Below are 25,676 nucleotides of genomic sequence, written 5' to 3' on the forward strand. Positions count from 1 at the left end.
CAGCATGGGTTTTGACACTGACAGCAAGAGCACTAAGTGCCAAATTCTATAGCAGATAATTTGATGCTGCTCACACCGTCCTTTAATAAACACTGCTGAAGTGAACATGCTGCAGTTTTCCAGCTGAACATTTATAAGAGAGCTTAGATGGTGTAGAAAATATATTCTGTTAAAGATAAATTACAGATTGTGCATTTTCATACCAATCTTCAGGAGAGGTATATACGTGCTTACTAGTATTAAAAAAAAAGATATGGTATGGATTATGCAAACGTACACAATTGCTTGAACCAACAATAAACTTTTCATTTCAGTTAAATCTGGGAACTGAGAGTAATTTAGTTGACTAGAGCCCAGTCATGTAAACACAAAATTAGAAGCTTTTTGCCTTAAGAAATCTATTAGAGCTACATTTCCAAATATAGTTAGGTACCTTATGAATGACATAGGCAGTCATGGAAGAATTTCAGAATATCTGTGTACCTAAATCACTTTGTAATCAGCAGGAATTAAACACTGAGGCATACTGGAAATCCCTTTCTGCCTAAATTGTTATCTATCAAAACGTCTAGCCATCTTTGCATCTATTTCCTAATACCCTGACTACATTTTGGGGAATTTATATTAGACATCCATTGAACAACCTATGGAGACAATTTTGACTGCTATCTCACATTCTGCTCACTGAGAGAAGATAACCCCACTGACGGTTTGAAAGCAGCAGTGCTCTTCATAAACAACAAGGCTTTAGATCCATCACAGACATTTTCAAAGAAAGAGTATGTTGTTTTGTTTTGTTCTCATCCTTGCAAGGTGGGCAGTTACACTGCAGTTCTGTAAGTTTATCTGCTATACTGATAGATGGAAACAGGCTTTTCTAACCAAGTTTTGACACAGCATCATATTGTTGAAAATGATGCACATTTTTCTCTCTAAACTAGACTGAAAAAAGGATTATTATTTTTTTTTCTCAATTAGGCAGGTGAAGGGGAACTATTTTATCTCGGACTGAACTGATGACTGAGCACCTGATGAAGGGGTGGCTGGCCCAAAAAGCACAGGTGCAAGTAATTCACCTGTGCTTCCCATATGACCGGAAAGTGAGGGAACAGGGTCCATCACACACTGGGCTCATTTAAGGGCTAGCTTCCAAAAGAAGACCGTCTCTTGTTTGATGGCTGCATCCAGGGGGGTGTTTCATTGCCAGAGACCATTATCATTAGCTGGGTGAGTCAGCTTTTTTATATGTGTGATTATTGGCATTTCTAATGATGTCTGGTATTGCAAAGTACTTGTCAGAACCAGTTTGCTTGCTTCCTAGGACAGTCAGCAAGCTAGGATGGAGGCTGTGAAAACAAGAAGGAAAGTATCTCTGATTAAGATGATTTCAGTGCAGAAAAGACTTTAAGCACAGAGTCTTCATTCTTTTTGTACCCTTTTGACATGGAATGTATTTTCTTCTGGTTTTCCATGTGTTCTAGCCTTTTTTTTGTTTGTTTGTTTGTTTTGTGAGTTTATTTCAGAGAAGGGCACCTACCATGGTGAATTGTGGACAAAGAAAAGATTGTGCATGCAGTTTTTCTTGACCTGTTGATGCTTTCTCATTAATGTCTTGCTGAGGAGAGAGCTGGGTGGTGAATACTGCTAGCTGAAAAGCCAGCAAATCTTGAACGGTCATGTGCAGACAGAAGAGGTTACAGTAAGGGCAAAGAAGGTATTAATAGTCGTCTAACAGGTTTCAACTATGATCCTTGGAGCTCAGTTATCAGAAACCTTTGCAATTTATCATCAGTTGCTGTGTGCTGCTTCTGGCCTTCCTGACAAAGATTAATCATACTCTATAAGAATTTAGGATATCAAAAACTGTAGGAATAGGCATATATTTCAGACCTTTACCTCCTCTGTCTTGCATATGAAGTCATTGTTTACAGCTACACAGTTCTAACAGATTAGCAGAGAATGAATATTTAATGGAGGAACAGTGTAAGAATTCAGCCTTTCTTATGTTTAGTTACCTCTCTGACAACAGTTGATGGACATAAAAGATTGCAGGAGGCTTTTAAATGTCTCCCTCAGTCTGCTTATGCAAGTGAATAAGAGGCAAGACCCTGAAAAGACCTGTTTTTCAGGTAACAAAGCACTTAATTCTTTACTCAGGAGCTTGAAAGACCTCTTTGTGAAGCTGAAAGCTTCCTTATTTTCTCTCACTCATCTTGATAGTTGAAATGAACAAGGTTTGTCTCCTTGGGTTAGTCTCTTCTCAATCTCACTTCGCACTGATATATTTTAGATTATCCACTCAGATCACAAGGGTCCTGCTTTGCTCCACCGAGCACTTAATTTCCTGGCTTCTTCTACTGACAATAAGTGGTGCAACTTCTGATTCATCCTCAGTGTTTCATTAACATTCTTTCTCAGCAAGACTTTGCTGGCTCCTGTTTTTCTGTTCCTCCTTTGATATTTTCTTTATGTGCTTTGTTTCTCATATGAATGGCATGCTAGACTTAAGCAGGATTACTTGGGTGGGGCTTATAATATACCAAAGATTTTTTTAAACACTTTTAGGGAGCTAAAATCTGTACCACTATGCTATCTATATAATATGCCCTTAACCAAAAATTTACTAATCCACTGGTAATTAAACTTGTCTGGTGACTTTCTCCAAATACCTTATAAGTTTCATGAAACCAGAAAGAAAGTGAGGAGGGCCCTGCTGTGCCTTCCCTGTTAGAAGGTACCAGAGAATCCAAAGAAGTCATGAATGCAGCTGTAGCAAAGCAGGCTTCTTTGCTTCCACTACAGTCAGAACTATATTTTTAAATGCATTGGTGAGCACTAAAACACTGAAAAAGAAAGCATTTACTGGAATACCGTAAGTGACATGGAGCTTTGGTTACAATTATACAATGTTTCTCTGTTTCCTCTTTGTGCTGTTTGTGATCTGTGTTTCGCAAACAAAGCAGAAGTTCTCAGAAGGAATTGTGACACCACTGGTCAGCACCAACCCAAATACTGCTGATGGAGGTGACATAGAGTCCTGGTGAGAAAGGAGAGAAGGGCATCCAGATGTCCACAGCCGGCAGTCCTGGCTCCTGAGATTACAGTTGCCACATCAGGGCATCCAAGAAAGGCTAGTGAATTAGAGGAAGATCAGAAATTTTTGAAAGTTTGATCTTGATTATCATCTACCTAGCAGAGGTAAAAACAACAACAACAAAAAAGGACAAGAGTAGCAAGATTTAACTGAAATTGAACCCAAAGGCAAGTCATAAAGAAAAGGAAGGTGAATTGCTGAGAATAGATAGTGAGGAGAGTTTTATTCTGGACAATCATTACTTTTTTTTTTTTTCTTTTTCCTGGAACCAGATGGAAATACAAAGATTAGTATAATACAACTGTTCTATAAGACTGACTTGCCTTCATTTGCAACAAAGAATGGATTTGATTTTGCTTGAAGTGGCCTGACTGGTGGTCTTCAGTGTTCTTAGACAGGAGGATTGAAAGATGTGGCTGGTCTTGAAGAGTTCTCTGGGAAGAACCACTTAGGAGGTAGGCAAGTTTACTAAAGTTGGCATCTGATGCAAGATCTCTTCTGCTAGTGGTTGTACAAGTTCAAAGGAAGATGCAAATCTTGTTATCTAAGATAAGGAGGGACAATGGAGTTCTACTAGAAATAGGGTGTATGAAAGAGGTGAAGAGAGGGCAGGAACAACTCCACTGAGAATATTTTGCTACATCAACTAGCCATGTGTAGAGCAAGTAATATCAAATTATGATTTTTGGGTGCTCAAACATCAAAACAGCTGATTATCTAGTGAGTTTTTTTGTTTTTGTTTTTTTTTATTTCACATGGAAGGCCAAAGACTATCTAGGGTATAGATGCTGGTTTATTCCACAGGTGATCCTGCAGGTCAAGACCTGGCATGCTAGTAGTACTCTCATATGAGGACTTCAAAGCAGTTGGTGAGATACTTCCCATGTATAAACTGATAAATTGAACCCCCTGAACATAAATATGGTAACTGAAGTGAATATCCCATTCTACGTGTAACGTGTTGTGCAGATAACTTTCATTCTGTTCTGGAGTTGACCTATTAATGCAACTTCTTCTCTAATTCTTTTTGGTAATTCCTTCATGCTGTCTCTCACTTGAAGTGCATCAAAGCTATCATTTAGGATCCTTTCTGTTTGCTTGCATATACATCACAAAGGAGATAAATTCTGATCCTGTGGCTTCAGCATCCCTGGAAAAGATGCTGGATACTGTTACCCCTTCTGTAGCCTCAAGAATGTTGACTTGCAACATCCCCATCCTCCCATTCAGTTATCAGTCTCCCGCATAAATTGTTGATGGTAGAAAATGCAAAAGATTACTTAGCACTGGTTCAGCAACCAGTGGTTTTCCTTGGTTCCAGATGTTACTGGAGCATGCTTCTTGCTCATTCTGTTTTTAGATGCAATAAGTAAAGGATAGCTACAACTCTATGGAATTAGGAGTTGCAGCTTATTTTTCCAACACCACGGGTTGGGATACACAGCATAAAAATGCAAATACTGAAAACTTAGAGTTACCTGTAATTTTGTACCTCTCTCTGAAATGAGAAAACCAGAATATTATCAAAATATCTGATTTGTTACTCATTAAATGTCTGGAGGTTTGCTCATGGAAAAGAATATCAGAAGTTCTTCTAGGACTTACAGCAGAAGCCTTATTTTCTTCCTAGTCATTTAAATGGCTCCTACTCAACACCAATTTCTCATGCCATGCACCAGTGAATTTCATATATTTACATTCTGTATCTTGCTCAGTATAAACTATAAGAACAGACATGCTGTGGTGGCACAGCAGCAGTATTCCAGTAGGGTATGTTGTCTGAGTTGGTCCTATGTGAATTCTTGATGATTTATATTTATCAGATTCCATATGCCCAAGCTCCCACTGGTAACATATATACATCATGTATATTTCAACGCTCATGCTCATCAGATAAGTTTATTAATATAGCTTAGCCATGTTTAATTAAACAGAATGGAGACATGAATTTGCTTGCTTTGCTTGCTCTGAGCCATCTTCCTCTTATGTAATTTGTCTGCAAATTTTTGTTTTCTATGAGTGTCAAGGGTAAAATATCTGTTGTCCATTAATTACTTTTTACTAGCATAAAACATTGATCCCACATAAAATATTGGGTATATTTTGCTGAAGAGTGGAACTACTTTGTGTGTTTTGTTTTTTTTTTTTTTTTTTTTTTTTTTGCTATTATCTTCTACTTCAACTGATAAAGCATTCCATATCGTGCTAGGCTGTCAGAAAAAGAACAAAATAATTGGAGGTGAACATGGTCTAACATTCCTTTGTCCTGAGATTTAAAAGGGAGTCTTTTTTATAAGCAGAAGAAATACACGGTAATAACTAACAGGAGATATCACAAATGAGGATTTGATATTAGATTTTCTCTCTTATACTTGAACTAGGCACTGTAGCAGTGATCCTTTCACAAAGAATGTGAGAGTGCAAATCAATACAGCCTTTCTGCCAAAAAATTTTTTGAAAAATGGCGTGTGATTTTTCTGGTCTGTGATGCCCAGATTAGTTGGTGTGATCATATATGCCAACATGTCACTAGTCCATATGGTAAACTTACCTTGTACGTATCTTTCCTATTTCCAGGTAAGCTTATTCATAGAACTTGTGCATTATTTTGCTTTATGAATTGCATTTGGTTTATTTCTTGTAAAATGTGGGGACTTATTTTAACCTGGGAAACAAAACATACAAACTCAAAAGGTAATATGGTATAAGCTGTGCATTTAAAGGATTTTTTTTTTTTTGATGACACAGTTCACTATTCAGGTTTAAAAAAAAAAAAAAGATTAAAATGAGAAGATATTGTATGTATGAAGAGGGTCCTGTTTTTTCACTAAGGAACACCAGAGTCTTGCAACAGAATATTACAAGTTGTTGGATATTAATTACCAAAAGACCTACTGATAATCTTCCTTGCCCTTCCCAGGGGAAACAGTCACATATAAAGAAATGAATTTGTTTCATGAGTACTGATAGTTGCTACTGATTGCTGCTTTCTGGAAGAAGAAACATATCCTTAAATCAGGGGAGCAGTTAAATAGAAAGGGAAGACGTATAGAAGGGGAGAAACATACATTAATAAAATAATAAGCATAGAATTCTGATTAGCTTGTGTTTGGTGAATTTGAATATTTATCTGTGCAAATGTAACAGCAAAACAAAACCACAAGAGAGTACGTTTGTTTAACTTAGCTGATGTATGAATGCTATTAAGCAGTGCCACGAATCAGTCATTTTAATCAGCTTGAGAAATATTTCAAGCACATTTCTCTGAAGGAACTGTAGAGATATAAACTATTATGTAATGCCATAGGAAATAGAGATTCATTAATATAGTAAATGAAGAATATTTTTCTTAAAAAAAAAAAAAACTTTCAATAATTTTATTGTTGATATTCATTAGATAATGGTATCGGGTAAAACTATTCAAACTTCACAAATAGTGCTAGTTACCAGGACCAACCGACACCCCTCCCTTTTCCCCTCAAAGAGGTGTTTGCTGCATTTACATCTCTTCTTTATGGTTTTAGTTTTACTCAGGAACATTCGTCATGGAGCTGAGAAATAAGATATTGTAGGGAGTGAAAGACTCTTGTGAGATTTGGTTCAGTTTCACTTTGTATCCCTCTTCACTTTTAAAATTGAAGAGTAAATAAGTATGGCATTTTGTATAAAGAGGTAATTTATGTGAGTAATACTTAAAAATATGTGACAGGATCATGAACAATATTGGCTTTCTATAAATGCTTTTGTTTCTGGGGAAAAGGTGTAGTATGTGATAATCATTCATCAGAGGGGTGTCTTTATTGCAGAGACTTAGAAGCTCATCCAAAGTTTGGCACTGCAAAGTTCTGGATTTCTGATTTATTTTATTTTTCCTAGCCACAGGGTTAAATTAAAGAATCCTCCAGTGGAGTAGGACTCTCAGAGTTGGGAGTTAATTCAATTATTTGTTTCCTCCTGATTATATCTGGAGGATTAGTTTGTTTGGTTCCTTCTTCTTACATTCTGACACTTGGCAACAACTTGACCATGATTAGCTTTGCATTTCTTGTATTATTGAAAACATTAGTAAAATATTCATTAAAGGAATTCAAAGAACATCAAAAAGAAATATGAAATTTTTTCTTCTTAGCATTCAGTTATCTTTAGTTCTCTCTTTAGAGGAATCTTCCTGAATATATCTAGAAAGTTAATGCCTGCCATCATCTGTGTAAGTTTTGTTATTAGATATCAATATACATTAATAAGTACTGTGGGAAATCAATATACTCTTACATCAAAATACTTTACTTCTTTTATAGTGTTTGACTTTTCACCATGCTAGAGAGGACCAATGTTATCAGTGGTTCTTTTCTTTTTTTTTAATGTTTTAGGAGTAAATTTCAGATCACAGGGAAATCTTAAAATTAAATATTGTAGAGTATCCAATTTACAGGGACTAGAATGACTTTATTGATAAATAAATTTAAAAAAGAGATGGGAAGATTGAATTTCAATTTTGTATCTTGTTTAAAGCACTAGAAAACCTAGAGTGTATTTTTATTAGCATAATTTGATGCTCCAGGGAGTATTGGCAAATTATTTGATTGAAATACAGTTGCAAGATACTTAACTAAACTAGATTTGTACAAAAGTGAATGGGTACCACTCCTGGATGAGACAAGACAAAACTTACTTTTTTTAGGTGTTTATAAGAGAAACTAAACTACTGCACAAATGGCACTCTTGTTCCTGGGGCTGACACAACGTCTCCAAGTCCAGAGCAATTACAGTTGGATGATGTCTGTTTTCCCTATCTCAGTATGCAAAGACAGTCTGGTTGTTCCAGATGTACTGACATCTCCCCTTATTTTCTGTGTGTAAAACATTTGTTTTTCCTGGGCTTAAGTACCATAGAAAAGAGAAGCAATAAGCTGTGGCAAAAACAGTGCTGGTGACTAAAAGAGGAGATGGAATATGGATTCTCTCAGCTTCCCAAACTTTGTTAGAGAGAACACTTAACTTAGGACAGCAAGTGTTTTGTTTATTATGTAGTGCCATTACATAATAATGGTTATGGGGATGCACTGGTAAAATTGTAAAAACAAACAAACATGATAAGGGTCTTGCCTTTTTTTAATCACTGATGTTGTATACTCCAATATATTGCCATCCCCACTGTTTTAGTGATCCATTGGGTCAAATGGTCTTAATCAGCACTTCCTCTAATATCTGAGGAAGACCACAAATCACACTTTTGAAAACAGATACAGCTAGAATTATGCCGGAGGACGTGGTAAAACAGGATCAGCGGTCTGCTTGCAGCTATCTGAAAGGGAAAAAGAGTAAGGAGTAAAGACTATACAACATCATGCCTTAAGGCAAAAGGAGAAGAAAAGAAGCAACGTGCTCAGGGAATTATTTGGGAAGACACAGCAAGCAGAGCATGAGATAGAAGACTAGAGGGAACATGAAAGATAAACAGAATGGCAGGCAAAATCAAAGATAAAAGAATGCAGTTATTTTTGTGAAAACAGCCTTAAAGATGAAACCCTTCTTCAAGCTGTTGCTGGAATTGAGTGAAAAAGCCCTATGACAATCCTAGGTGAACACGTGCAGTGTTCTTGTAAAGTGCTTTGAACCTTTTATGCCTAAAATTCAGATGTGCAGATGGGAGATGGTGGGTTTTTTTTTAATTTTTTTTTTAACAGCTAACAAGTCTTGTGAATATGATGTGATTTTGGTTTCCTGCTGTTAGCTCACAGTACTCCATCTACAGACTTGGCTTGGACATGTTCTGCTATCACATCATTCTGTGCTGCAACATCAGCACAAGCTTTGAATAGTTCTGTTTGGCATTCTCAGAAGTTCTTTCAATATGTTTTATTGAGTATCTCTCCATCAAAATCAAACATAATTAGTTACTGGCATCCTTATCTTGGGTACAAATATAAATTTGCCATTTTAAGCAATTGTTAGAGTATAATTTCCATAAAGAGTGCTTGCTACAAGAACAAATTCGATAGAAATTTTCTGCACTTGTAGTCTATGCCATGACATTGGGAAAGGGAGTTGTCCTTAGTGGAACCCATCAAAAATGGTTTAAATATATATAATATATATATAATATTTTAATATATACAACTCTTATTCTTCTAAGTAACAGTTTCATCAAGAAAACTTGTAGCATTTAAGATCTGCATGGTTATTCTTTACATACTGCATACCAAATAAGAGTAAACAATATTTCTGCAAGAAAATCTTCTAACCTTCTCAGTTCCTCTGTGCAATAAATGGAAACAAACAGTCATTCTATGTATTACCCACAAAAATCTTAAAAAAAATCCTTTTTTTTATTAACATTAATCATAGTGCTTACTATCTTATTTCATTTTTAGCATAAATTGTAATTTTAGAGTCTGATTTCTATGTGACTTAGGATGAATTAGCATGCTGTAATTAACAATGACCTCTACCTTACTATGAGGTCAGTGTTTTATTTAATTAATTTCATGTGAGCTTTTATTGCTGAGGAAATGAATGTGCATTTTTTTTTTTAATGAGCAGATAGTAGCTCTTATAGAATAGAAATCCATGCCAAGATACTCTTGTCAAAGAGAATCAAAGGCTCTTGAATATAGACAATTATTTAAATACGCAGCATATTACTAGCTACATCTGACAAGAATACTCTTGAAATTACTGTCACTTGAGCAAGTGCAAAATAGGAGTGAAGAAAGCAGTTCTGCTTTGTCCAAACAGCAATCTAATCATGTTCTATCTGGTTGAGAGACATCATCAAAGTCCAGTTTCACCCTTTTTTTGGAAAGGTATTTTCCTTTGGACCTCATTGTTCTATTTCATGCATCTCTGGCTTTGCAGCTGAACCTGTGGTTTTTGAAATACAATGAACATACGTTGTTGCTCCAGAAATTTGCTAGCAATATCTTTGCTGGAAGTCTAACCTCTTCTGAGAGATGTCTTTGCTTTACAAATGTGTTAGACTTCACAGATGGTCCAACTGCCTGGAAAGGTTTCAGCCCCAAAGTGAGAGAAGACGAAATTGGAACAGGTGCAATAATCAGGTTCCCTGCTTAGCTTAAACACATGATGTCAGCCCATGATGTCACAGGCAAAAAAAAAAAGTGTGAGATCTTTCAATATGCTGTATTTGAAGAAAGACATTAGTCCCACTGTGCAAGCAAAGCTTTCATTTCAGAGTGAAACAACTTTCCTTGTGTGCCCTATTGCCTGAAATTCAGATGGTTCTGAGGCGTATTCAGAGTTTGTTTTCCTCCAGTGCCCAGGAATATTTAGGTACCTGGAACTATAACTCTCCAGACTGGAGTGAAGTAAGACTATGTTTGCGATTTCGTGTATTTCCAATAACATCTTCATGGAGGACCACTATTCTCTAAAGTTTGTCTTCAGTTGCCAGATTTACCCGTGGCCAGGAAGAGAAACTAAACCTTAAGTTTCTGCACCTCAAAACTGACAGGAATTTAGTTTTTGAACTAGCAATGCCACCGGTCTGTAAAAATAGAATGCACATCTAAATATCTGAAGATGTGATCCACAAAACTGCAGCCTTTTTGTAAGGGAAGTGGTGTTTTATGGGGTACACTGGGATAAAATAAACTGATTTAAGATCTTAGTGAAAGAAAAGACTTCAGAAGGGGGGCTCTTTAAGATTGATTTGAGGATCATGCAACAGAGTTTCAAGCTGATCAAGGTAAGAGATTGCATCTTCTCAGTTGTGTGCAGCAATGCTGGTCTGCCATTTCATACTTGCAGAATTGTCCTTAAACCACCTTGTGGTGACTTTCAAGTGCAACCCTAGCTGTGAGACCATACTTTGAGTATTATGTGTTTATGAAAAATTGTTAGCAGATTGTCTGTGCTATAAGAGTTGGTTCTTTTGCAAATTTTTTCTCAAGGTGACTGTTTCCTATTAATATACTTGCTTTTTCAGGCCCATGGACTGTTGCCTATCCTATTTCTGAAAGTACTATGTAGCTTGCTGAGTCAGGGTACAGAAAGAGAAGCTTTGCCTCCCTAATAAATTAGCAGTAAATTAGGGATTGAAAGGCCCAACCAGCCATGACAAATGCTTGGCATTTGCTGCTGCTTTTATTTAAAAGTTATTAGTTGTTTAGTTTTTAAAGCAGAATTTTTTTGTACATATATCTGTAGACCTGTATTCTCGTGCATGTGCAGAAAAGCTGATAGGTCATTGATGCAATATTTTTGCAGACAGGTGACAGATGTACAGCAGGTATTACAGTATGCATTTGTGAATGCGCAAAGGAAACTGAGAACTGGGCTTCTGTTTGTTAGAGGTGTTTGTTCTGTTTGTTAGACAGTGATACACTGAAAAAGTAGGTCCAGAATCATAGGGACTAACTCACACCAGAAATGCACCTTATTGTGAAGACAGAAAAAAAAAAAAAATCACTTATTCCTGTTTCCTCTCTTCAGGTTCCCAGTACCAGACAGAAAGCAAAAATGTTCACATCAAAAAAACAATGTGAAAAGGGTAATTCCAATTCTTGCGTTATCTCTAACCATAATAGCATCAAACAATAGCAGAAATCTAAACAGTAAAACTTACATAATTGCGACATTGCAAGCCCTGATGTCAAAGATAAAGATGTTTAGATAAATTTCAAATAAAGTAGGTTACAACTTTATTTGAGCTATTAGGACTTAAAAGGCTCATGAATTGCTTTATAATGATTGTGATGTTGTTATGGCCCTATATGATCTTTTTGGGCGTGAGGTGTAATTGGTCAGTGCAGCTTATAGCAAAGCTGTCAGGTTCTATGCTGAAATTAATATTAAAATAATTCATGTATATTCTAGACTTAACCTTTGGCTTGTTTGCCAAGTATTATAGGGAAAACAAAAAAAGAGAATGCAGACAACTGCATAAACTACAAGTAAGATGTGGCAAGCTTGTGATAAAAGGGTCACCAGACATACATGGTTTTATAAATTTAATTTTGTCCTGGATGCATTCATTGTTGTTGCAGATCCACAATAGTTTTCAAAACGAAGAGTGAATCTTGGAAACTGCTGACTTGACTAGTGTTCACTCTTCAGTATGCTAAGGTTTCTCTTTTTAATTGTTTGCCCGCAGTCTAGGAATGACTTCAAAGCTTCTTTTCTCTCACAGTTCAAATTTTCAATTGCTACCAAACATTTATGCAGCATCACAGCTACAGCTTGGCTTTGATTCTCTAGTTTCCTTTGAACTATCTGCTTTTTTTCCTCCTCTGTTTTGACCAGCTAAATGCTGTGATAACTCCTTGGTGTGTAGCAAGGGGCTTCAGGTTTCAGTTAACCTGAGGAGTGGACAGAACCCCAGCGGGGCTTAGAAATACTCCCATATGCTAAAGTGGGCTGTGGAAGAGCCCAGCAATGGTCCTCGTGCTCAGTCTCATGTCAAAGAAGTGCTCTGGACTCTGTCTGCACCTCCATAGCTTCCTAATGAGTTTCTTAGCAGTTTTCTCCTGAGTTTTAGAGAGACAAGAAGGATCCTGTTGAATAATGTGTTGCTGCTTTGAATCAAGTGAAAGATCTATTATTTATAGGCTTTTTTTATAAGAACTTCACAGATGTGCCCAAGATAATTACTTGAAAATATAGTCAATAAAAGCAGACTGAAACCAGCCACCACCCATCAAAATATGACTAATGAAATAGATGATACTATTGCAAATAGACAACCTGCCTGAAAAATGGGCAGCTCCTCATGAGCTACAGGTCTAATACAAAAAGACTTGAAAATTATGTACACGTACATATTTATACTTATTCACACACGTACTGCTCCAAAAATAATGCCTCCTCCACATCAGAGGTGGATGTTGGTGGTGTGGTGGTAGATTGAACCTTCCCAGCAATGTTTCCTTTCGTTTTGTTGCCATGTGGCAGACAGCAGCAGAGAGCCATCTGACAAAATGTCATCCTGACATGGAAGTGCAGATGAAGCAAAGGGGTGTCACTGAATTTCTCCAAGTGGAAAAAAAAATGGCACCTGCTGACATTTATTGATGCTTGTTAAATGTTTATGGAAACAAAGCATTGGACATGAGTGCGGGGAGGTGGTGGGCAGTGTATTTCAGCACTAGTGACAGTGATGTGAAAGACAAGCCATGTTCCAGCTTGCACATGTTGTCATGCTGATAAAGCTGAAGCTTTGCACTTTCAACATCAGGCCAGAGAAGAAAACATCTTTCCTACTGCAATTCAGTAACGCCAGGCCTCATGCCAATTTGAATATCCAGCCAATCTTGGCTGGACTTGTCTACAGCCCCCACCATACAGTCTGGATTTGGTGCTTTCTGACTTTCCTCTGTTCAGGCTGATGAAAGATGGATGCACGGTCAACACTTTCCTAGCAGCAATACTATCATAGCATCTCTGAAACAGTGAGTGACCTCCTTTAGTGCATATTTTTAATGAGCACAGCATGTAGGCTTATGTTCACCACTACCAAAAATGCATTGCTTAATGGTGATGAATACGTTAGAACATCTTGTTTTGTAATTGAGAATTTACCCTATCAAATAGTGTTATTGTACTCTTTGTATCAGTTGTGCTTTCCATGGGAATAAATAAGAGGCATTACTTTCAGAGAGACCAACATATAAACATTAAAAAAAATACTGAAGCCTTCAATCATTGGCATTTAACCTCTAGTCAGAAAGAATAGCCTATCTACTGCTTCTCAGTTCCATAGCCTTGATAGTTTTTGGCTGTCCTATGGTTCTCTGTCATCCTAAGATGTTGTGAAATAATCTTTTATGCTAATTATATCTTGATATAAGATGCTGCTACTTTGGAGTACTGACACTTTGTCATTTATGGAAATGAGCATCCGAGGTCAACCGAAAGGGCAAAGTTGCCCTAAGGAGGGGCAATGAAGAAGAATAAAGACTACTCACAAGCACTCCAACATTATTTCTTCCTTTTTTTTTTTTTTTTTCTAGGAACAGCATCACAGTTACAGCTAGATGGTATTTAGAAAGAATTTAAAGTAAGTCTTCTATTTTCCTTGGAATTACTGAAGAAGCATTAAATTACTTTACAAAAAAACTTAATGTGGTTAGGTGTTTCATTTTTCTGAACGTGTGGGGCGATTTCTGCTTGGAATGCAGCATCTCTTTCAAGCTAACATGTTCAATTTCTAGCTGTGATAGTGCAGAAATAGTCTCTTTCTAGCCCTCTGTAGACATTTATCACAATAATGCTAGCTGAGGGGGTTGGAGGGGCGTTATTTATTTCACAGTGGCAAGAAACTTCTTTTCTTCTATTAGAGTATTCATTTCTAAGGTGATTATTTTCCATCTGAATGATCTTGAAGCTCATCCTTTTGGGAAAGGCCAGCATGAAACTGTAGGCTTTTTTCACTTAAACTTTTTTTGAGGAAACAAATGGTACATTGACTTTGCACTGGCTTTTGGCACATAGGTAAATTTTACCTTCTGCTTTGACTATTGATTTACAAAATGCATTTTTCAAATATTGCAGAGCACTCAGGCCTAACAATGGACATCTTATATTTTCTTTAAAACCTGGGTAGATCACTGAGGAATTACTATACTATTCGCCAGCGAGTGGCATTTTCTTCACAAGGCAGCAGTGAGCAGGCACATCTTAGTAGTGGAGTCTGACTGCTACACTGCAGCATGCACACAGTGCCATAGCTTTTGACAGAAAGATCCTACGTGTCCCTTCCTCCCTCTTTCTGTTGCTGTTACCAAATGCAAGGAGGACAAGTTTGCTTTTCTGAGTAACATAAGGTAAAGCATTGCTGAGAGGAGATTCAGATTAGCTTCTTTTCTCATGCCTGTTTAATGTTCTAACCCTCCTGCCATGGGCAGGGGACATCTTCCACCAGCTCAGGCTGCCCAGGGCCCCATCTAACCTGGCTTTCAGTGTCGCCAGGGTTGGGGCATCCACAGCTTCTTTGGCCAGCCCATGCCTCACCAATTTCTGTGTAAAGAATTTTCTCCCAACATCTAGCCTAAATATCCTCTCTTTTAGTTTAAAACCATCCCCCCTTTGTCCTAGTACTATATTCCATGATGAAGAGTCTCTTCCCATCTTTTCTGTAGGTCTCTTTTCAGTCCTTGAAGGGCTGCTGTAAGGTCACCTTTTGTCTAAATAGTCCCAGCTTTTTCAGCCTTTACTTCATAAGAGAGATTCTCCAAGTCCTCTTTCTGGCCTTCCTTAGAACCTGCTGTAATAAGTTTGAGTCTTCCTTATACTGTGAGAAATCGCTTCCACTTATCTGCAGCTGCCAAATGCCTTACTACAAGACAGCCCCCTCTAGCTGTAAAGATGGAGTCAGCTTGAATACAGAGCAGGAATAATGGGAATACAAGTAAAAAGGCTTGAAAAAGAAACATTTGCCATGTTTTAATCCCCTCAATGCTCAGTCTGTTACGTAGTGCACGGGGACTTCTGTTTACAAATCCTGTTAGCAAACTACTGGATTTATGAATATGGTTCCCAAGGCACAGCTTTCAAAATTGTTCTCCTTACGATTTTGCTCCATCAAAACCAGTACACAGTTTATGAAAATTACTCATGGAAATAAATCTTTTGGGAATATTAGTGGTGCTTTTCAACCTCACAGTCTGTTTCAGAGAGCTGTCTCAGAAGAGAATTCTCTGACTTCTAAAGCTCTATTGTTTGCACCCTTTTCTTGAGTAAGCACATCCCATTTTATTTTTTTGTGTGTTCATACATTGCTTTTTGAAACTGGCTTGAGCATATATTCAATTTTCTAGAATATATATTGGTTTCTGTTTATATATTTATTTCTAAATTCTAAATCCAGTTTTTTTTTTGAGTTATGAGACCTGTTCAAGTTTTCCTAAAGCTTTAACTTAATGTCAATAATGCAAACATCTTGGGAGAAATGAAAGGAGAAATGAAGTGATATCTGACATCACAAAACTAAATTTATTTTTTCATTTCAATCCTGATTTATATGTTCTGCTTTCTTTTGTAAGAACCACTATGTCGAATATTTAAAATAATTTCAGTAATGCAAAATGCAAAAAAATTCTTGTTTCTTTGAAATGTTTACAGAAACATAGGATGCTCTGTAGTAATTCTCTAATTTAGTGTATATCTGTCAACCTAAGCAGAGAGGTTTGTTTTCATAATGAAGCCTTTTTTTTCCCTCATTTTGTTTTTTTTTTTTTTAAATTTTTTTAAAAACACATCGCTTCTTAAACCATTCCAGTTAAACTTGTGCTGAAGAGGCTACTTATACTGGAAAAAAAATAAATAAAATAAAATAAAAAATGTTGCCTCTTTTAGTGAGTGTGTTTGCACAGAATTGAGACAGTGGATTCTCTGAAGTTATGAATAGCAGAGGAATAGCAGAATTACTCCCCAGTTTCCTACAAATGAGATCCACTGGAGTCAACATGCACCAAGAGTTACTAATTTTCAGTGAATACTTAAGTGGTGGAAAACAAGAATAGGCATTGTATAAACAGAGAGTAGATCTTAGTTTTAGGTCATCTACTTATCTACTCTCTTGTCTTTACTTCTTTCTTGTAAGTAGACATGTTAATACACCATTACTGACACCAGAAGTGACAAAAAAACAAAACAAAACAAAAAAAAAAATTAATGGAAGTTATCCAGAAACTTCTGCCCCTGAAGCAGCATCTGGGAGACTGTCCAGTGTGGACAACCAAGGGCTGAAACTGCCCATAGCCAGCTTCCTCCTTTTTGCAAGGACATATGACAATCCTGGCTACATCTTTAGATTTGCTGAGAGAAGTGGGTAACTGGTTATGGAGAAGATTTGAAGTGGCTTTTGGTGAATGGGGATGGGTAGGGATTTGTACACGAGTTTTATGGCTATATTGGGATGGCTCTGAGCTGTTCCTAAGGCTTAAGTTTTGCTATGGGGGGCACTCGCTTTTGTACTTGAATTGACACAGGGTAAGGGGCATTTTAAACAAATTAATGTTATAGACATTATATTAAATTTCAGCTAAAACAAACCCAAGGCAATCTTCAGAAAACAAGCTAGAGCTGTAAACTGTAGAGGATCTCATAAATGTAAATGTAATCCCCAAGGCTTAACGTGTACTTATTTTCTCTCCTCTTTTTTTTTCTCTCCATTTTATTTTGCTTCTCCAAGCAACACTTTATGTGAAGCTTCACAGCATATCATAAATTTTTCTTCCAACAATTAATTAGCTTACCTCTGGGTAATACATTTTGCAGAATGACAGCATGGAACTGCTAACAGTTAGTTAGGACATAGTAATAGTATGGTGCTTGAGGTTGGGGAGAAAGTTTATGAGTTTGCTTAACCTTCCAAATTAAACATATTAAAGGTTGCTTGTGGGGAAGAAGGCATGAATATTTAAACAAATAAATGCATCGCTGAGCCTATTTAGAGACCTATCATTAAAACCAGGACATACATGAGATGTTCTACCATTGATCATAGTCTTTGAGTTCACAGCTACCTGAGCATGACTGATAATAAATCCTTTAAAAAAAAAAAAAAGTAAAAATAGATGCAGAATATTTTTTTTATTATCAAAAACCCATAAAATATTTAATAGGTTTTCTTGGCAGGGTTTAAAAAAGGCTTTCAAGGAGTAAGGAAATGTCTCTGATAAAGAGAAACGGCATTGAAGGTGACATTATTTGATGATCAGACAGACTACTTGATTCACACTGGAGTTACTGAAAGATAAGAAAAGTTATTTCAAGTTGTAGAACTTTTGCACTGTTCATTGTTTCCATGGAACAGAAAAAGCCAACTCATTCATGAGAACCAGTTTGTCAAAGCAAATGTAAACAATGAGGCTGAAAAGGAGGACTTTGGAGTTATCATCTCTCTTAGAAGTACAGAAGCATTACCATATTTTCATGGCTTCATATACACCCAATTCCTTGTTTAGCTTCTTCAGAAGATCCTTTTCCTTGAAAGATCAGAAGCAGGGAGAAATTCTGATACGTTAAAAAATAAAAATAAGAAAGAAAAAAAAAAAAGTCTTAGAAAGTTTCCTCATATCTAAAGCTCTTCTCATTATTCTTCAGTTCCCAGACAATTCATTTCCAGTGTTGATTTTAGTTTCCCTTCGGAAATGTTTTGTGAAGACAGAAAGTTTCCTTTAACTTTCATCTAAGTTCTCAGTAACAAACACCAGCCCATTTTCCCATTTGAAGGTTTTCTGGGTTAATAGTCCTCTGCGAGGATTGCTGAAAGACACTCCATGCTTTCCATTCCTACCCCTTGCCTTTTAGGTCTTGCTGAAACATAAGGAACTTTGTCCATCCTTAAGAAGAACAGTAGAATTAAACTACTACTGGATGCATTGAATCTGGGGCCAGATTCTTTACAGGTTCTTATTAACAGTGAGAAGACTAGAAACTAACCTCAGGACTCCTAACTCTCTTTCCCTGCTAGCTGCTTGACCTACTACCTTGTCACAGAACCGTGATGCAGTATGCCTGAACATCTTTGTTTAGGGGAGGACAAAGGCTACACTTTAAAAAACAAAACAAAAACAAAAACAATGGAGGGTCAGTGACTCTCTTGTCAGATTCCAATCTTGTACATAATTTAGACCCATCTTCAAATGTTGAAAGTTTGTTACTTAAGTATCTGTTTTTCTCTGTTTACTCTCATTAATGCACTGGAACAAGTTGTCCAGAAAGGTTGTGGATGCCCCATCTCTGGAGGCATTCAAGGCCAGGCTGGATGTGGCTCTGGGCAGCCTGGTCTGGTGGTTGGCAAACCTGCACATACCAGGGTGGTTGCAACTAGGTGATCCTTGAGGTCCTTTTCAACCCAGGCCGTTCTATGATTTGATGACCACACTGAAAAGACTTGACCTTTGGGCAACTAGGTTTCTTGCGAAAGGCTCAATCTTAGCTTTTCAAACACTAGATCATGTTGAAAAATTTAGGCCATGGATTTTCCTTTGAAAAGACTATTTTGAAGAATGAAGCCTTGTTTGGTGAAAATATTTTACCCTTTTCTTTGTACTACTACTTTTGTTCTTGCAGTAACTTTTAAGGCCAACTAATTCCCTAATTATGAATGTAACAGATGGCGAGTATATTTTTGCCAAAGCAAAAGTAACTTCTTTGTGTGACAGGGGTGTTATTAGTGGCCTTGAAATATCCATAGATTCTAGATGTTGGAAATAATTTCTTACTTTATGATCATTCTCCTTTACTAATAATCTGATTAGATATAAGAAGAAGTGAAGAACCCCACTCTATTTTTTATGTCCTATGTTGTCCTGTATACTAGCTAGTGAAGGAATGCATCAGCCTGAGAATCATGGTTATGAGATTCCATTTGCATTACAGATTGATGTTTCCTCTATCCCACCATGCCTAGTAGCAATACCAAGTCAAAAAACCTAAGAGTGTGAGATGATACTTTAGAAAAAAGTTGAGCTCAACAGTCCAACTAATTTATACTCATAGGACTGCTGCATACAGCATTCATGCTGGAGAAATTTAAATCTCAGTTGGAACCTCAGAGAACCTTATATATGTAAATTTAAATGGTTCCCATATTAGATCTAAAGGCAAGTTTCATGAAGGTCTTACATAAGACCAACTATCTCAAGGATATAGTTGAGACATCTCCTTGACAGACTGATAACTAAGAGATGCTGATAAATCACTTAAGCTTGCTCATTCAGAGCAATAGTATTTAAGGGATAGTTTTCTTCATGAGCAACTGAGTAGCTTTTGCCTGTATACTATTTATAAATTATTTACTTTTATCTTTTTCTATGCTTGCGTAAATGGTAATTTTAGATCATCTGAAAAACTCTACAGCATTCTGCTGCTATTAAATAGGGATACTGCAGTACTCCACGTAAACCAGATTTGTTCTTCTCCCCCCTCCCCGTCTCCTCCCCCCCTCCCCCCCCCCATATCTTTTGCATATGAAAGCTATAGGGGGTTTGCTTTGTTTTGCTTTTAAATTGAGATTCAGAGTTACTTACAATTGTAGCCAACACAGAGGGAAACATGCAGGCAGATCATCCAGGATTCTTTCAGAGGTGAAATGACCACTAAGTCTCCCCAGCTGGCATGTAGTGAGCACTCATCTTGAGGTGTGCCTGTCCGTGATTAAAATGGGATGAGGAAGGTAAAGTTAACATGCCTGACAGTAGTAGAGTTGTACTGTACTTGTGCTCTTCTGCCGCAGAAATACTGGTCTTCTTCATGGTCTGAAGTCTCTTCTAGGAGACTTGCAAGGGAAGAAGAAAATCATCCAGAAGTGGGAAAATGAAACTAGTGAAAGAAAGAAAAGGTATCATTTAGTTAACTGAAGCACACATTACTTTTTTTTTTTTTTTTTTTGTTTTTAAAAGTGTTCTTCTGATGTGTCTGCCACTTTCAAACCAAGAAATATGACTCTTGTGCTTTCCTTCTTCTATTCATGTTCCCCAAGCAAAGGAAACTGGGAAGCATAAAAGTTGTGTGGAATTACCTTCATCATGTTTCCACAAGCATTTTTAGTGTTTCATTCTCTTGCTTGTTTTCAGCAAAACATCTCCTAGCCTTAACACTGTCATCTTTTTTTTTACCCCTGAATGTTTCAAATGATTTGAAAAGTCTTGCAACTCTTATCTACTGTAGGAGTTAAGGGTATATGGTAGCTGCTACAGTTACACCTGGTTTAAATTCTTCATCCTAGCACTCAATCGAGTTGGCTTCAGTGATCCTTTATGGAAATGAAAGGACCTCTGTGACAGAGCCAAGGTCAGGAGGAGTCGGTAGGAAACTCATGAATGTGGCTCTGTGGAAGGAAACAACTCCAGGAAAGCTCAGTGCTTTGAATAAACACGAATAAATAAATCTAGGAAACAAACTCTGAATAAACATTGAGTATTTTTCCTACTTTTTTCTACCTTTTCTAAAAGTCCCCCTGCAGACCTAAGAAGAGTGACTATATATGACAGGAATGACGGGCAAATCTTTAAAATAGGTAGCTGACATCTCTTAAATGAATGCATATGATACTGATGTTACAGTATTAATTATACAGTGCACATATACTACCAAAAGAGAGCAAATAAACTTAATTGCGGAGTAATGCACCATAACTATAGCCAGATAAATTCTCATGTTTACTACATATCAATTACAACAGATACTTCCACTATTCCTTTAACATTAAATTTTAAATATATCTTTTGTATGTATCAAACTCCTTCTATTTTATACTGCCCTAATTTGTATCCTCCAGTACTGACTCAAACACAACAGCTGCCACAGCTTTTAGGCTTACAAGAACTGTCTCTGGGGCCTTCCTCCTTTTCAAGCTGTAGAATCTGGGGCCTTCCTCCTTTTCAAGCTGTAGATTAGAATTTATGCCCTAAAATTGCATTTGCTAAAGGCACAAAACCAAAAAGGTACATTACTCAATTCAGATCAACAAGAGTTTTAAGACTAATGTACTGTGCAGAAGAGTGAAAAACAGGCTTTTTTACTTAATGGTGACAACAATTCCTTCACATTAGGTATTTGTACTCACATCTCGTACAGACATTTCTGTTTGTAGATTTATTTATTATATAAAGAACAGCAATTTAGTGTATGTTTTACAGGTTTCCAGACTTCATTAGCTATAATTATTCTCTGTATCTCTTTAAAGCTGGTTCTATTATCCATGCACACATTTATCCTCCTCTCATTTTATCTGTTCTCTTTTGTTTTGGAATTACACTTTATTCATGCAAGAAGAATCATAAGAAGACAGCATTAACTTAACTGAAGTTGAGATTATATATAGACGGATAGAACAATGGAAAAGTGTCCTATAAGCCTATGTAGAACATCTGTCACAGTCGTCGAAAGCCACTGAAGCCATAAGACATGCTTCCTGGATTGTAATTTGATTAAAGGACTGACGGAAGAAATCTGCTCTCAGATCTGAACAACAACTTGTTTCGTGCTGGTGTCGCGCGGTCACTGCACGCGTAGTCCATCTGCTGACCTTCACTTTGAGCGCTGTGCATTGAGCTTGAGAGATACGATGGCTTTACTATGGAGATGAGGGTGCAAATATTCATCTGTACAATAACAGTGCAGGGAGTGCTGCATTCAATTCCTGCTAGAGCATGACAGTCTGGAATAGCGGGGATATGCTTTGATATATGTGTCACCATGACAGAGTAACTTGCTAATAGCATTTCATTGCAAACGCTGCTTATATCCATGTGCGTTTCTTTCTGCAGCATAATTGTAAGGATACGGGCCATTTTTCAGAACAATGTCTGAAAAGTTTTATACAAAGAGCTCATTTCTTTCCATATTAAGAATCCCTTGCTGTAAAGGCTCTAACATATCCTGACTCTAACTGTCTTGAAGTTGGCTGTGCCGTTCAATTTGAAGAGTTCATTAAAAATAATTCTTTAGCAATAGTAGAAGTTGCTTATTAGCAGAAAAACACTGGGAAATAATTGCTGACCCTCAGGATCAGTTTCCTTTCTTTTACAGCCAAATCCTTCAATCTTAAGCAAGAAAAAAGCCCTTCCTCAAATTTATCTCTGTGACTGAATGGTATTTCTGTGAGTGAGAACCAGCGGATGTAGTCTCAAACCCTTTGAAAGAGCTGATCCGACTTGGCACTCCGCTTTTGTGTCATCTTAGCAGAGACAGTAATTGCAAGCAAAGCCTTTCTGGGACCATCTGACTTCTCCAAGTGAGGAAAATAGCCAAATCCGTTTTATTGAAAGCAGAATGATATCCTTTAGAGATTACTGAACAATATCATGTTTTTGACATTTAGCTTTTCTCTTTTTTCACCTTGGAAAGTAGCAACAACTGCAAATGCATCCAAAAACCAGGAAAGGGTTTTTTTCCATGACGGATGGCAGTTTTCTTGCTGCACACATCTTGGTTTTGCATACTAATCTCCATTACAAAGTGTGCTTGACTCTCCTCCCACTAATGTCAGTGACAAAACTCCCACATATTTCAGTTGGAATAGCACCAAAACCTATTTTGCTGACAGTTTGGAATAAAATATATATTTTGCTATGTCTTGTACAAAATTTCTTTCCCTTTTTCCTTCAGAGCCTCTGTCTAGAGGCATGAAGACCTTGCAGAGTCTTAATTTATGATATCCCTCTTACTGTTACAGCAATAAATTACAATGTCAAAGTCCAAAGAATGGTATTGTTATAACTTACAAACAGTCCTTGTGAAAAAAAAATGCTGCCAAATTTCACTGATAGTACATGTCTGAACATCTGTCTTTGCATTTGTTTTCTACTCCTCCTTTGGTCTTCAGAAAGCATCATGTTCTATGCCTAATACTTCCTTGGGGAAAATGTTCCAAATGCTGTGCCTGAGGAGCCAGAATCCAGCACAGCTCAAATCTGTTACCTAAATGTCAAACTGCATCTCCCATTGTAGCACTTTTTTTTTTCTTTTTTTTTTTTTTTTCTGTCATTCATCATGGTTCCTGCAGGGAATCTAGCTTCAACCTTAAGTACCAGAAGGAACATCTGTAAGTGCTCCACCACAGTAAAAAGCACCAGTCTATAATTCACATTTGCAAGGCAAGCAGTGTGCAGAAAGATTCCTGCACCCTTTGCTTTGCTAACTGTACTTCAAAACTTTGTATGTAGCTCAAAGAAGGAGATGAATGCATAGATGAAGTGTATGTGCAGATTATGCAGCTTAATGTTTCTTCCGGAAAAGTTACACTGGAACTTCTAAACAATACCTTTCATTTTCAAACTAGACTCCCAAGTGAAACTCTCATTATGTTACGTGCTCTATTAGCCTAATGAGTGTGAATGCTATGTTCAAGATTTTCCATACAGAGAATTCTTGAAAGTTGGTTAGCGTGAAGAGAATAGATTTTCCTAATTAGCCCTAACTGGGATTACTGATTGTACGTGCCTTGATTTAGCAGAATGGCTACATCAGTGAAAGGTGAACAGTAATCACAGACATTGTTTGAGCACTGTTTGGAGAACGATGTTTGCTAACTCAGTTTCAGTGTTTTTATTCTGGAATAAAACTGACTTTTAAAAATTAGATTGATCTAGTCTAATTAATTTAATCTATATTAATTTAATCTAACTTAATCAAATTTGATAAAAAATTAGATTATGCATATAGACAATCTTGACAAAAGTGTTCATGCAGAAAGTCAATGAAAAACATCTGCTCCATAAAAATTTGCTGGGTACATAAGCTATTTGATATAGACAAGTGACTACAGAGCAGCCACAGCACGCTACCTCTGCAGTCACTGATGTGCACACACATTAAGACCCAACCTGCTGCAAAATGAAATGTGTTATCTTAGCCCACGGTAAAGGTGTTGTAAGGTCATACATTTTAGCTGAAGTCAGGGTAGTGGGGAGATGGCAGGATGTGAGTACTATCTAGTAACGTGATTTGACTGAAAATGAACTCAATGCTGGAAATGATTATTAGAAATTGCATGGCAACCACCCTTGCATTTGCAGAACTGTTACAGTTTTTGTATCTGCTCTCCTTTTTCCATGGACGACCACACAGAGGATGGCCTCTGAAATGAAGTAAATGGGAATTAAACTATGATTCTTTCTGAACTTTCTGATGGAGAAGTGTCCTGGTTTTGGCTGGAATAGAGTTTTTTCACAAAGTCTGGTATAGCTCACTGTTTTGGATTTAGGAGACAAACAATGCTGATATCACACTGATGTTTTGCTTGTGGCTAAGCGGTGCTGCGCAGAGCCAAGGACTGTTCAGCTTCTTGTGCTACCTCGCAGTGAAGAGCTAGAGGTGCACAAGGAGTTGGGAGGGGACAACCAGGACAGCTGACCCAAAGGGATGTCCCATACCATATGGCATCATGCTGGTCAATGAAACTGAGGCGAGTTGGCTGGGAAGCTGATACTGTTTGGGAACTGGCTGGTCAGTGAATGGTGAGCAATAACATTGTGCATCACTTGTTTTGTATAATTAATAATAATAATAGCATAGTTACATAATAGTATAATCATTCATTATTATTGTTGTTATTATTAACTCTTCCTTTTCTGGTCTATAAAGTGGTATTTATCTCGACCCAGAAATTTTACATTTTCTTTTTCTTTTCTTACTGTTTTTCTTCCCAACTCGCTCTGGATAGGGCAGTGTGGTGCTTAGCTGTGTGCTGGGTTAAACTCAACAAGAAGACTTTTCTATTTTGTTTGGAGTTTTTAGTTTTGAATAATCCTTTTCCTCCAATTCCTTAAATCTCAGAGTATACATAGCTTGCCTTGGATGAAGATGTTGGAATAAACATGCTCCCATTTATGTGGGCAGAAATTGCCTACTGCTGTTTTGATTGATATGTGAAGCCTTCAGTTAAAGCATTTATCAGATTTTTCATTTCCTCCAACCTTCGGGAAAAAAAAAATATCTTTTTGTTTCAAGATTAACTGTTTCATAGCAGATCAAAGGAAATTCTTTACGCCCTACAGTCTGAGTGAGAATTGTAGCAGCTAGGCTGTTGGATTTAGCAAAATAAACAAAAGCACAAGAGGATGTTATTTAGCAAGAGATTGTAAATACTAGTAACAATCATCAGTAAACT

This window comes from Meleagris gallopavo, chromosome 2, assembly GCF_905368555.1.
Source record: "Meleagris gallopavo chromosome 2, MGAL_WU_HG_1.1, whole genome shotgun sequence".
NCBI classification, from domain to species: domain Eukaryota; kingdom Metazoa; phylum Chordata; class Aves; order Galliformes; family Phasianidae; genus Meleagris; species Meleagris gallopavo.